Source organism: Myzus persicae, unplaced genomic scaffold, assembly GCF_001856785.1.
Source record: "Myzus persicae strain clone G006 unplaced genomic scaffold, MPER_G0061.0, whole genome shotgun sequence".
Classification (NCBI taxonomy): domain Eukaryota; kingdom Metazoa; phylum Arthropoda; class Insecta; order Hemiptera; family Aphididae; genus Myzus; species Myzus persicae.
In genome coordinates this window covers 1-15,475 of record NW_019104382.1, presented here as the reverse complement: position 1 = coordinate 15,475, position 15,475 = coordinate 1, and the positions used below count along the sequence as shown (strand labels likewise).

Here is a 15,475-nt window from a genome sequence, read left to right as displayed (position 1 = left end):
GGTCTGAATTGATACAACCACTTAATTTACCTCGGAGAATGATTTCAAATTCAGCAAAGAAAAAAGCCCTTCAAATGCATGATAATTGTATTAAAATATTTTTTTGAGCCCAAGTGCAGTTCGACCACACGTCCACACCCCATTCGCTGCAGTCGGCGTCGCCGCATCCGCGGGTGCACCACAGTCGCAGTGTGCTGCAGTGCCGACGCATCGCAGAAAGATGCGTGTGATAAACATTGACAATACTGCTATACACGACGAAGACTCGTGACGGTCTCGATACTTCCGACCAGGCCGAGGTCTCCTCGCAATACTGCACACGTCGCATACACCGTGTGTAATGTGGGTTAAGTGCATGCACACGCGTGTGTGCCTAACCCATATACAATATAAATAATATACGTACATTACCGCCTGTACGACATGTGCAAAAATGGCGGCTAGCATCGTACACGCATGTGTGTCGTGTGTGCGTGGGCTCGCATACAGAGCGATCCGCACGACGCCCGATATTATGATGTATTTATCACGCGGAAATAAAGCGGATAGTGCACTCGACCGCAGTTTCTCGCGCGTCTCGTCGTTCCATGACCTCATATGCGTTTCCGGTATTTCGATTGCGCACACGACACGTCAAGTATAGGTAAATCATTTTTTCCTACCCTTTTAATGTTCCGATTGCGTCCTATTGTACGATAATATGTGAGCATTCGATTACGGTATATTTTAACGAGATTTTCGTAACAACTATTGAATAAACGTTCGTATATAGTTATTTTTAAGTTTTTATGTATTTGAACGACGAAATAGATTTTTATATTTTCATATTCTGTAACAGAATATCAAGATGGCATACTATTCAGAGTATTTTGATGTACTGCACAACTCAAATAAGTAATTATTTTTTCAGTGACATTCAAAAAATAATAATGTACAAATACATATAGAATTCAGCCCAAATATATAGGATTTTTAGTCTTCGTGTGATTACCGATTCCTGTTTAGACAGATCTACACGCCGTTATATGGGCCAAATAAATGAGGTTAGATATCAAAGCTTACCTGCACTGAGGACGCAATCGGAACACGGAAAAGGTAGGGAAAAAATCGTCGGACGCAATCGACGGTCTCCGCTCACACACGGGCATTGGTATATACCATAGAGTATCTCTGTTAATCTATGGTATATACCAGCTCGGCATCTGCAGCAGCTGTGCGACACGGGCAGTGCGCATTACGACAAAAAGTAAGCGCCCTGTATGCACTCGGCATTGCCGTGCAGCGGATCTTATGCAATACACTGCGACGAGTTCTGTTCCTGTTTTTTAATGCAAATCACTCGTTCTGTATACATCACGACGTGCGTACGGCCTTTTATGTATGGTAAATGTACGCCCTGGTCGCATAAGCAACGACGACGGACTTGCCCCGTGCATGGGGTGCGAAGCCGAATCGTGGGTCTATGACAATGAGCACCCGACACGGGGGGGGGGGGGCGGAATGAAAAACAAATAATATAAACGAACTGCGAAAATGGATGGACGGGAGCCATCATTGTTGTCATCGTAATATTATTGTATTATAATATTGTACACCCATACATGTGCACTGCTGCACGCGAATACAATATAATGTGTTCTGCTAGTGTGAGTGCATAATATAATATAATTATAATAATGCGACGGCCGTCCGCGTGCAGCGTGCGCTCCTCGACGGTAAAAATAAATACGCGATTCGGAATGTGCAAATACGTTTTTTTATCGGCCACATACAAATGGCGAGCAGTTCGCTATTCTTGTGTGTATTCGTTTCGACGTATGTGTATTCGTTGAAATCCGCAAGTGGTTGTTATCCGGGACGAAATCGAATCTTCTATCTATAAAAAAAAAACCCCGAGTTTTTAACATTTTCAGTCATTGTAGATAATAATATACACAATAAGCTAATGTGATAGCCAAATTAATTTTTTTAATTTCAACTCTATTGGGTCTTTTTCATAATTATATCATTAGTAATTTATGCTCTATTATATTCATTGATTCGTATTTTTACTATTTATTAAATTCTACTGTTCCTCAAATTCACCTCATTACTATTACACGTGTATACATATAACGTGTACTGGACAGTTGGACCGTTTAAATTATCAATAAATAAATAATGTCTTTCCCAACTTTTCTTCAGTTTTTTTTTTTTTTTAAATGTCGATTCCTACTTATCCTTACTCGTTCTCACTGCAGTTTTTAATACTCTAAACACGAATATCCATCTGATCGGACGCTTTCGTCCACTAGTACTTTATATGGTAATCAGTGAAAACCAATGTATTCTATCACGACTGCATAGTTGCAGCAGCAACTGTTGAACGCGGCTAAATCTGTTGTCCACTGCGCTTTCTAAAAATCAAACGAAACCATAACTGAATAATGAAATAGTGTCCAGAAAATGCATGGATCGTATAAATATTCAGTTATCGTCATATCTGGTTATTGTGCGTCGATTTTATTTCTCGTTATAGTTATATTACCTTCATATCTTAACCGTGGATCAAGAACATTGCCGTGTGGAATTAACTTATAAACAACATATTAAATACGATACAGTTGTGTTGCTCATTCGCCGCACACCGATTCGTTCCATATATACAGGTACATTAGAACTGTCCGACCACCGTCGAAGAATGGCTCTAGGAGAATAATTCGAAAGCTTGTATACAATGATCAATGGCTGCAATCTTCAAAAGTACAATGCTCGACAAGACGTTATAATCTGTAAATTAAAAACAAAACATATGATCATGTAGAAGCGAGCAACTCGGAGCAAGCATATATAGTAAACAGCCGATATATACCTAAAAAAATCGGTGTTATAATCGAGTACCTAGGATAACTGATCAACGAGATCAATGACAATATTTAAAATTATCGATGGACTGCATTTATACCAATCTCTAGAGCTCAAGCACAAGGACTGCGTGGCGATAAAAATCCGAGCTTTCCAAAGTAACAAGACCCGACGAAACATTAGGCGAGTAAGTCATCGCCGCTGTATTCGGACGAAACAATACGTTTGAAATGTAATCGTTTAACTTCTTCGAGGTTTGGATTTTCGGGGACAATAAAGTTTACCTAGCCATCCTAGTTGCTTCTATAACGGATTTTATACAGTGTATTTTTTTAATATTTTTTTTTTTTTTTTTGAATGGAATATAACTAGTTACAATTTTGTACACTGCTGCACCGTAACGTTCTAACGATTACGATTGGTGGCTAAAAACCGATATTTACGACACTCAGCAAAAAAAAAAAAAAACAACAATAAAATAGGTACAACCCAATTCGATGTGTCACATGCGAACGAATACATTATCATCGAGACTCTGCACGAACAACTTTGACAGGCATCGACTACTTAAAATCATAAGATCGTTCATCACTCTGGGTGTATAAATAAAGTGGCGTCAATCTGATCTCAAAATTGTATTATATTTTACGCGTTTCACAAGATGAGAAGTTAACGAATAATAATACCCAATTGAAGGGGGTGCAACCTGGTGGTGTTTATATGGTGATGGTGCTGCGGCGTATTGAAAAAATTGAAGAACGTACATTTTCTGTAGACGTCTGGAATACTAATAAATAATTTACAAATTAATAACAAATATGTGTACAGCGTGATTAATTAATAAAAAAACAGTATATTTTCGAAATATTTTTTACTATTATTTGAGAGGTGATCGCGGGCTACACAATATAAATAATTTTAGGCTTAATTTTATCCAACCCTCGTTTTAAAAAAAATTTACAATTTTTAAAGTCAAATATCTTATACCAGAATGCGACACTATAAATAACGTGTTTCTATAAGTACCTAATAAAAAGCACATAGGTTAAGGTTATCAAATAAGTTTAACAACTGTACACACAAAATAGTATAAAAACTACTTTAAATATATTTTAATTATAGGGATTATATATTGAATAATTGTTGAGCTATAATGGTTACACTAGAAACCAATAATAAATGAAAAAAAAAACCAATAGGGATTTTAATGACCGTTATTGTACAAAGCATATTATGTATCAATTAATTGATGACTTTTGATTCAACTAATAATTGTGAAATAACCCACAGTATAAATAGACAATCACTCCAATACTTCTATGGGGAAATAACGAGACAACAGAAAATTTCAACAACCAAAATGAGAAGATATTTATCGGATATGATTTATTAAGTAGGTATTTTAAATTTTCAAGTCGTGGGATCGATCAGTAAAGAAAATGATACTATATAACCCATCATGTAAAGCAACATCATTTCGAGTCTGAATCTCTAGGATGTACATAATTCAATCGTTCACTTGACATTAATAAAAAATAATTTTTAAAATGAGCTATTTATTAAAGTGATAATAATAGTCGTTATCCACATAAAACCATTGTTATGTGCTTCTCAGAATAAATTCGACCTGTTTGCAAAGTTTTTAATGGAAACGAAAACATAATAACTAGGTATGTGAAATGATGTTTGAATGAAACGACGAACAAAAATCCTCTCAGAATACGCCGAGTACTCGATTTTGTATATAATACGTATGTATAGGTGTAAAATGGTCGTTGCCTGTCTGCACGAATGTGTTTGAATACGAAAAATACAACGAAAAAAATAATCAATACGAGTCATTCGTTTATCACCGGAGAATCTTTTTCGATGAGATAATATATTATGGGTAGGTGAAGGTATACGCCTGATCGAACTGTTTCTGAAAGTCTGAATACGATGTTTATAATATTTTTTTCAGATTTGTCTTCGTCTTCGGCTTACGTTTTGCGAGCGCTCCGAGAGAAAAACACTCATCGCGATGTGCACGTGAAGAAATAATATTCATAATAATAAAATGAGTGACGAGAATGTTTGGATGAATACTGCAGGTCGCCGGAACGACTACCTGCGTATATAAAAAGAACGAAATGAAATGAAAAAAAAATAATACGATTTTGAAGTTTACGTGCACATTTTATATTATATTATTCCTTTTGACTTTTTCAGGAGCAAGTCCGAGGGCAGACAAGACGTCAACGACAGACGGTCGAGTGTTTTTTACTCGGCCATAGGTTTTTTGACAAAATCACGTTTTTTAAATTTTTATTTGCTTTTCTCTCACTTTCGGAGTGTACATGACATATGCATATATATATATATATACTGGTAGCTGTAACTACGCGACTATGAGCGAGTTGTTAAAAACGCATTAAAAACAAGTCGTGATGTCCGTCGAACGTTTTAAGAATACACATTTAATGCATATGTATACATGACTTAACGTAATATTACAAGAATTTTGCTCGTGTGCAGAGTGTCTATATTATATTATAGTACGATCATTTTGGAGGTAAATATAAATATTACTATCATCAGCACATCGACGTACAACATGATGCAGTGACCGACGTCGTCTGACATAATATTTTTAATTTTTATTACCGTGGTATAAAATATGTGACGTACCTGCCTATATATAAGTCATGCCGCCGACAAAACGTACATTAGTGTTCTACATTTGGACCATATAGACCAGTGGTTCTCAACCAGTGACCCATCTTGGAAATATAATTTTGAATAGGTTGCAACCTACTATATACGCCGCTGACCATAATTCGGCTGATACACGATTGAGCATAAAACACCTTTTTAGCGACACGATTGAGCAAAATTATCGGCGTATCAAAGAAAATCTAAATACAAAAGAAAACCTACACGATTGAGCATAAAAAACTCTGCAACGTTGCCATTTTAAATCTATAACTGTATTATGCGATAATATTTATTTAAATAATTATATTAATTCAAAATATAACATGTCAAAAAAAAAAAAAAAATGATTTCATAGTCAATAGTATAGTCACATTATTCTATATAGATCTGTTTAATAACAGGTAATAATAAAAATATTAATAATATTTTTAATTACAAGTCAATATAAAAGTCTCAATAGTGGTCATATACGTGAAAATAATAAATTACAAAATTTTGGCGACGTGAATGTGGCAACATCGTGTAAAATATTCTATGCTCAATCGTGTTGCTAAAAAGGTAGCTCAATCGTTGTATGCCCAATCGTGCTTTACCGCATAATTCTTGCGGAAGTGGCGCAAGACGAGAAAACGCATGTTTAGGACTTATACCTACCTACCTATGTATAGTGCCTACTCAAGACTTATCAATAGATTTATAAAACCGGTCGGAAATGCGCCGAAAAATCGTTTGGATTTCGTTGAAAAAAAAAATAACGACGTGGGCACCTGCATAATGGTGAACATTTAACAGTCACCGCAATAAGCGTCCTGACACATTTTATTGAGAAAAATTACTCACTTTTAGTTACATTTAGTTTCGTATACTTAAATATTTGATTGGTACAGCTATATCACTCCTGTTCAAGCAGTGTTCTAATAACCTGTGTGTAAAGAAATATAATATTAGTATAATATGTTCTGTGATTTATCGACAAATGTCCAAAATATTCAGACAACAAGTAGGGGAAGTGGTGGGGAGTGGAGGGGAGCCGTCGTACTTTGGGGTCCTCGAAAACGAGTTCATACAACACTGCTCGGGCGCAATACATTTATTTAATAATATATAATATAATGACATAGCCCGATAGCCCTCTGTAACGACTCGTGTGTTGATAGGTTCTTTTCAATTAGGCGCCGGGGCGGCGTTCTTTTATATATTATTATATTTTAGAAGTACAATATACCTATATGTATCGTACAGTTTGGCTAACGACGGGAAATTAAATAGTAATCAAACTGTAATATATACGTATATATAATATATATAGTGTACAGTAATTGAATTTTAATTCGTCGTTACACTCGACGACAATATGACGTATGCGGTAGGTGTAACTAGCTGCAGAAGTACCTAACATTATACGTGTTATTATAACATTAAATTCTCGTACTTACACAATTTCCCTAGTACATCTTTGAGATCATAACAATTATTCGTCAAACGCAAGTGCACGTGGCCCCAGCTAGTGCCGTGTACAAGTACGTAACTTTGTATATTATGATACGCTGGTCCATACCATCGTCCTCTGAAATTTAAAACCTCATACTTCTGTTTGGACTTGCTCGGTGGTGGAACGAGTGATTGAACTTTTCGAATGATTTATCAGAATCGAGTCGATTTCACTATAGTATATCTCTGCGATCATGATAGTAGTTCGTCAAATGCAAGCGCACATGGACACGTCCCACCTGAAACTGTGTACTGCGAGTATATGGCTTTATACGATATACTACAGTCGTACCCGTCCTGGCCGTCCTCCTAAATTTAAAAACTTACATTTCCGTTTGGACACGCTCGACGAAATAAGCGATTGGACATTTCAAAAATATTTATCAGAATTGAGTTGGATGATGGAAATCGACGCTATATGCAGTGTACGCAATAATATCGGGATCACAGATTCTTGAATCTGGTGGCCTGCGTGTTGGATATCTGTTTATCGAGCTGTGAGTTTTTGATACCTACCTTTGTAGGTATTTTCGTGACGATTACAAGATTATGATACTGGATAGGAATGTATTTAAGTTATTTTTTGTAATTTCAGTGAATATCGTTTTGAATTACGCGACTACGGTATGATATTTGACACTTACACCATTGCGTATTTTAATACAAAAAAATATTATCTCGTGTTTAGTCGACTGCAGAGTCGGACCTGCACATAGCTGAGCTCGCCTCCACCTCCAAACCTTCCCGAGAACGGACAGCCTCTGCGAACCTTTGACGTTTTGCTCTAAAACTACAGTTTTCAATAATTAGGCACTACAAAATATTACGTCACAGCCTCGCGCATCAGCAGCGTATACGCATAAACGCGCACAATAATAACGCAACACAACGTATATGATAATAAATCCATTGTAATCTTTTAAAATCTATCATATTTAATAATATGCTAATAATATTACGCATGCGATCGGTTACCAATACATGCGGATTCCTGCACATAATACTCGTTTCCGATACGATGCGTGCAAAGGCTCCCCACGGAGTACCTACCCGATTGTACCTACAATGCCCACCCGTCCGTGTACGTCAGAAACGATTATAATATATTATTACGATAATCGTGAAGACTCGAACCCGTATGATATTATATGTATACCTACACACGCCTAACGATAATGTATAGGTATGACTGTTGACGCGGTTTTGTTTACAAAAGTTATTACACAAACATATTATAATAACATAATAGACGGCCGGGCTCGGCGTTGGGAGTTTTCAACCCTTTTAACCGCGTAGGATCGTCCCGCGTGTGTGTCCTCCGCTATTGCCGCCGTCCCAACGCCCAAGCGACTTGAACGTTTTTCACCGTGTCGTTTTTTTTTTTTTGTTTTCAAAATAAAAAAGGTGCGAGTGCGCGTCGTCGCGGCTGCTGCGGCCGCGATTTGCATATTTCACGACGGCAAGTCACACACACACACACACACACACACACACACACACACACACACGCCACCCCTATATATAATAATGTAGGCATACACAACGACTGCGACGACGACCAAACGAGATAGAACGCGTCCCGAAATTGGACACGCGGGTAGACGTATTATTATTATATACCTGGGTATACTGTCAACGGTTTCGTCTTTAAACCCATCGCGCATTGTTACCCGGGTATTATAGGTACCTACGACCATTGTCATGCACGCGAGAACCTCCTCCTCCTCTTCTGTAGTCTGCACACACTCACTGATCGTATTTTGTGTACGACGGCATTAGCATATACATATATAATTTACGAATATTATATGTACACACGTTGCAACGACGGCGACGTCGCGGTCGTGGTAATATACTAGTGACTCGTGGACGAGTCGATAGTATAATAATATCATTGAAAAGGTGATTATTATTATGTGTGTGCGCGCATATCCGATAAAATAATAATAATAAAATATTGTTATCGGCGGGTCGGTAATTTATCGCCGTCTACATATAATATTATTGTGTACCATTATAACCCGCCGGGGCCGGTAACGCCCTGCGGCAGGGTTATATTACCGAGGATAGCTGCGGTACCTAATCGTATTATATACGTGTAGGTATATATGGGTGGGCACGCATAGGCGTTGTGCATTTGGAAAAAAAATAAAAAACGTTAATTCGCGCCCGCGGGCCGTGTGTAGCTGCAGCATAATGCAGAAACCGCCGAGCGCATATGATACGAGAATTTCCCGATTAATTGTTATTATAATATAGGTACCCATTAAACTGTTGTTATTGTTGAAGTCGTGATGGTAAATAGTAAAAGGTGTAAACGGTCAAAATAATGCGCGCAAATGCTTCTATCGTACCTGCCTATATATAGGGGTAGATGCGACGACGAGACACGAATGTTATTGTCCCTATATTTATATATACGTAATATGGGTTGTAAGACTTATATACTGTTCGTTACAAGTTAACAGAAAAACTATTAATTTAATTATTCCATCGATTTGATCGATGTGGGGTAAAGTGCTCGCCGGGTGAAGTTGGTCCCTCAAAGTTACAAATTACAAAAAAATTGGGTTACTAATATTTTGAAAGTTTTGTGGTGGTGCAGTAGAGGGGCTAACTTAACGTGAGTAGAGTCCCCCCCTCCCCAAGTTAAAGCTAAGGATTCCTGTTTGGACTTAAGTATATGATAAGTTTCTTTTATTTAAACAAAATAATAACTTGTCAGACTTCCTGTAATACTTGCTCACTTCCTTCGAGCAGAAGCTACGTTGAAGTAAAGAGTTACATATTACAAAAAAATATTGAAATTTACAGTTGCGAACATACAACGTAAAGAGGAAAGCGTAACAATTTAGCGTATCTACGTTAAATGAGGTTGTCTAAAAACAAATATAATAATATGTGAAAACATATTTTATATGTCAAATACCACTCACTCACTGATCGCTACATCTCAAAAACTACAAAACATACAAACTTAAAACTTTGTTTATTGGTTCCTTGAATGAAATGGATGTGCAATGACAGAAGATTTTCCGAAATCGGTATTTTAAAGTGGTGCTTGTATAAGTATTTTGAGAACCACGATAGTCGATGGAAATTGAATTTTTTGTTTATAAATAATTCTTATCATTGGTCACAGATTATAATAGAAATAGTAGAACATTTTCAAGTGTTGAACACAGTTAAAAAAAGTTGAACTCAAATAGAGTTGACATTTTAACGGGCAACGAAGTGCACTGGGTCAGCTAGTAATCATATTCTACACTTTAAGATTGAAAACCAAGCATTTTAAATATTTTAATTTTAATCCATCGGTTTGTTAAAAATCAATTAACGCCAACGTTTACAAATTTAAAGTATGATGATGAGAAATTTCGTGATCAGAACCGATCTAGCCAGTGCGCATAAATTCTCGCAGAGTGAGATTTGGGCGGGAAATTTCGAATTTTTCGTCATTACAGTTGCAGGGTGCTGGGTAAGTAGATAATTTTGGATTCGAGGCCGACGATCCTGGCAGTCCCACGATCCGCCTACCCACGACCCAAATATTTCTGTTGCCTGGTTATATATAATTGAAACGGGTCCAATTTACTCGGTGCTGATTGCACGACCCCGCAAAACGTATGATTAGTGCTATACAATTTGTGTTGCCCGCACCTGACGACAGTAACAACAATAACAACAATAATAACAGCCATCACACATCTATGCGATACGGATCGCAACCTACAATCCGACGTCTGTCCGCGTTTATCGCCGCAGGAAATCACACATCTCCCTCCCCCCCCCACCCCCACGCCCCCACTCACAAATAGACGATAGTCGTTATTACACGTGTGGCGTCCTCGTCGTAATTTCGTTACTCTACCGTAGGTCCACTCCACCGCAAAGCGCGCTAACGAAAAACTCGATATTTTCTCCGGTCTCGCGTAGTTGTACCTCTATGTACACATGATATAATTTAAGACCGCCAACGGCCCTGTGCCCGCACGCGTACACGAATATTGTGTCATGATACGGACGGTTCGATCGTGATGATATTGTGTGGCGCGAGCTACACATCACGGTTCAACTGACACACACACACACACACACACACACACACGTATATACGCACATATACATTGTACTTTTGTGAACCACCGACGTCAACAACAATGGACACGCGCTATATATACACATAGCACGGGTGGGTACAGTGTCGTACACGTCGTGTCATATACGCGACGAGTGCGTGCGCTCTGTATACCGACCGATGCGTGCCCGAGGCGTAGACCCGCGGGCTCGTAAGCTTATTATTACTCGAGTTTCTTCTACGTATACTTCTTGTTATTATCGTCGTATATTGTTTTTTTTTTTTTTTCATTTACCCCATAATCGTGTACGCACTACGCTGGTGTGTGTCATTTACTGCGAGACGTTGTGTGTGTGTGTGTGTGTGTGTGTGTATTATGTTATGCTGTTATTTATTTTGTGCACACATATCATCATTATAATATGCGGCGCAGCGAGCCGAGAGACTTCGACGTTTATAACTGTTTTTCGAAACACCCTTGACCTCTATGGCTGGCTGGAGCTCGTTCCGACTCCGCTTCCCGCGCGAGTGTGCGTGCCGTCGCGGGTTTTCTCATTATTAATATTATTATTATTATTATTATTATTTTAATATTATGTGCGCATGCCCTCGTAGCTGCAGTACACATAACATTATACTGCGTGCAGAGTGTTGTTGTAGTGTTACGGTGTTTTATTATTATTATTATTATTATTGTTATTATTACGCGCGCATTATCCGCGTGTATATATACCTATACATATGTGGAAAGGTATTGTGTACGATATTTCATACCTATTATACAGGGTGCTCTCGAAAGTGTCGAGACCCAAGTATAATATTTTATTATATTATTATGTGAACCGAGCGATGCAGGTGCGAGAGCGCGATATTCGGCATACCCGCGAGAGACCTATTGTTATAAATTTATAATTTATAATTTAGTGTCGACTATATTGTGTCTTATATTTATTATTGTTGTTACCTCCAGCTCGGCATTTTTTTCACTTTCCACGTTCGCGTAACAATAAAAATGTAATTTCTTTATTAATATTTGACGTGCGGCGCAGCGGTGAAGAAAATCGCAAACGATACGCACTCGTATAATATTATAATATCAGTGAAAGAGCCTGCGGGTGTTTAAACCCCCCAACTGATATTTCCCCCCTGGTAAATGTGGTGTTATTTAGATACGAAAACTATAAAAAACTTGGTGTCATTTATACTTAACTCCCCCCCCCCCCATTTAATAATCACGTGGCTACTGCACTGTATATTATCATGTGCAGTTACATTGAAATCCTGTGATCGGTCGTACAACAGTATGAGAATCGCTGCTGGTAAACGATAATCGCGCGCTTTTCGTTTTCGATAAATTTCGTGTATTATGTACATGTACCCCGACCGGGATCAATATCGTAATACTTATACAGTAATCGATACACTTACAGGGTGAACACTCGATATTCGTCCTGCAGGAAATGAAATCGAACCAAAAAGGCCAAAGGGTGGGTACCTACCCAATACCCATAATATTTGATTAGGAATCGATTCATCGACGTCAGGTCTATATGACATAATATGTATATTTTTATGTTTAAAAAATAAATGTTTTGCTCTGGTCGTCGTAACATCATTTTCTTGTAACGAAATACAAAGTAGACAATTTATTCTGGGTGATCTGCATTCTTTGCATAAACACTAGATGATTTTGTACTATTACGGCCAAAACAAAACATGTATCTACACGCACATGTGAAGAAAAATACGTCCGACGATATTTTAATATTTAATCAAGTGTTGGTCGGCAAGCAAAAACAAAAACTATTTTTTTCCGCAAAGCCAATCTTCTACAATCCAATACGTCCGAGAAGACTCACACGGTCGTTGTCGCTCACCTCACGCAACAACAATATTTTACATACAATATGTCAATATCAAAATCGCAATGGTCTGCAGCGCTAGCTGAATCATAATTCCGCAATTGTCGTAGTCGTCGTCGCCAGTCGCGTGCGATGTACATAATATATTATAATATAGTGCATTAGATATTAACGGAAGGTTATATCAATTTTTCGGCGGGGGTGAGGTCATGGATATAGGGGAATGTCGTTTGCGAGACCGAGGACCGTCGCCGAAAAGGGCGACCGAAAATATGTATTGTACACACACACACACACACACGTACACGTACACATATACACATGCGCGCGCGCGCGTGTGTGTGTGTGTGTGTGTGTGTGTGTGCTGGCGCGCGAATATAATATAATAATATAGAGACTACAAATCTACATTATGGCCGTAATGTCTTGGGGTGCGAATGTGCAGAGACATAAATCGTCGGGTGTGCTGCTGCTGCAGGTCTCTGCAGAACCGCCGCCGATGATATATTTTTTTTTATGGCCCGTCTCACCGCCCAGCGAAACGAGCTCGAGTTATGATATTTTCGTCGTCGCGCAAAAATCTTCGAGACGTCCTCCCGACGGATTAATAACGCTTAAGTCTATATACCGTGCCGTCGACGTCGCGACGAACGATAAACGGGCGAGGGGTGCCGGTGGTGTACGCATTTCGTTTCGGGGGTGGTTTTTTTGTTCTAGTCCAGTAGATCGTCGTACATAACCCGCGGTTTGGATCATATTTTCTTCCACGCAGTCCGCCACGTCCCATGCCGCGTGGAAATCTTCGTATATAGATCATCTCCGGCGGAGGCGCGCATCAAATGGTCCGGGGGGAGAGGAGTTTTTTCCACAAATGGTATATAGAAGCTTTCCCGGAATTACCAGGCGTCCGCGATAACGACGACGGTGTTTATTATAAACGTGGTTGGCGGCGTCGTCCGGAAGTCGTTAACGCGAGGAAATGAAAAGAAAAAAAAATGATGGAAATAAATCGAATCTCGCCGGGAATGTTTGAAAAATTGACAGAATAAACATATTATAAAACGGCGTCCGTCGACGAATAAGTAAATTATTACCATGTTATATTCGGCAGATGATAATATATCGTCCCCGCGCACACCATCACGCGCTAACCGTATATAGGTTTCTTGCGGTATTTTTAGCGAAAACAAAACGAAATCATTCGGTGTTCATTCATACAATTACAACGATGATGATACTAACGACAACAATAACAACCTAACAATATTTCGTTGTGTAAAATATACCGTAAACACGAAGTTATGAGCATATACCAGTAAGTATACCTAGTATGTGAGCCATGGTCGTGCACGAGGTCATATTGTAATAATATTGTAAATTCGAACGGCTCAGCGCATATATTATTATTATACATGTATATGTAGGTACACCGAACGACGAAGAATAATTTAAATACAACGAATATTGAGATGCGAACGAGTATATACGGTATACCCATGTTGGCCATATTATTATACTATGTGCATACGATATAGGCATACCGTGCACTGTATACACCGTGTGTAAAATGTAACGTCCACAGCCGAATGATCATAGTTTGAAATACAAATAGTACAGCGACACCTCGGTATAACCGAAGGTTTCTGTACATCGAATTTTTTTTTTACACCCGATCATTTGTCCGTATATTTTTAATTACCGCGGCAACTCGAAGTTTTGATAGGTGGAATATCTTCCTTTTTTCGGTCGAGATACCGAGGTTCCACCGTATATAGCTCGGTATACTATGATGGAATCGGATGTAAACGATGTAAATAGGTTTGACTAAACGTGTTCAAAGAAAATGTCTACGATATATTGGCTGCAAGCGTCAACGTATTACTGGTGACCTTTCTCCATAGTCCATCCTTATCTATACCTTTAACTGTATAATTCAAGAGAGCCTCCACTTGGAATGCCTGGACAAAAGACGACGCGCGACGCAATGATATTTGATTCATGACCAAACTGATAAATGAAACTACACCTTGTCCTGAGCTTCTGGATCTAGTACAGTTGTATATGTCCCAGGTCCCTCAATACTTTTGTCTCGTTCCTGTCCTGCCTCTATAAGACGCCACTGAATAAAAATCATAATATTTTAATAGCCCAATCGATCGCATCGCATCTCTTAAACGATAAACTTATGAACCTTTATATTTCTTTTTTCATTTATCATTTTATTTTATTGCAAATTTTAATACCTAATTGATTAGTTTAATATTAATATATGTTATTTTTACTTAACTATATATACTAACCGTTAAGTAATGTAATCTTATTTGTACTTGAGTCTTCACAGGATTTTAAGCAAATAAACAAATAAAGTAGGTATGGAAAGGTATAATACTAGTATTGCGTCCCACGTTTTTCTTGAACACGTTCGAATTGCTTCCCATAACCACCTGGCGATTACAAACTTATATGTATATTGAACAACGAAGCACTCGTTTAAACAACCGTGCAA

The 15,475-nt window shown here is 38.2% G+C and overlaps 1 long non-coding RNA gene across 6 annotated transcripts; it reads right to left on the bottom strand.

The window, feature by feature from the left end:
• Nucleotides 1-1,526: 1,526 nt before the first annotated feature.
• LOC111041772 lies at nt 1,527-15,466 on the bottom strand. 6 transcript variants are annotated; one of them, XR_002605359.1, is made up of 6 exons: nt 15,270-15,466; nt 6,975-7,819; nt 6,379-6,460; nt 2,528-2,769; nt 2,226-2,396; nt 1,527-1,876 (listed from the first exon to the last, which is right to left on the bottom strand). It is a non-coding gene; the product is annotated as an uncharacterized LOC111041772 (long non-coding RNA). The 6 variants fall into 6 exon arrangements; XR_002605363.1 differs by lacking the exon at nt 15,270-15,466 and adding an exon at nt 3,531-3,631 and having other exon boundaries at nt 6,975-10,825; XR_002605360.1 differs by lacking the exon at nt 15,270-15,466 and having other exon boundaries at nt 6,975-7,584; nt 7,674-10,824.
• Nucleotides 15,467-15,475: the final 9 nt, after the last annotated feature.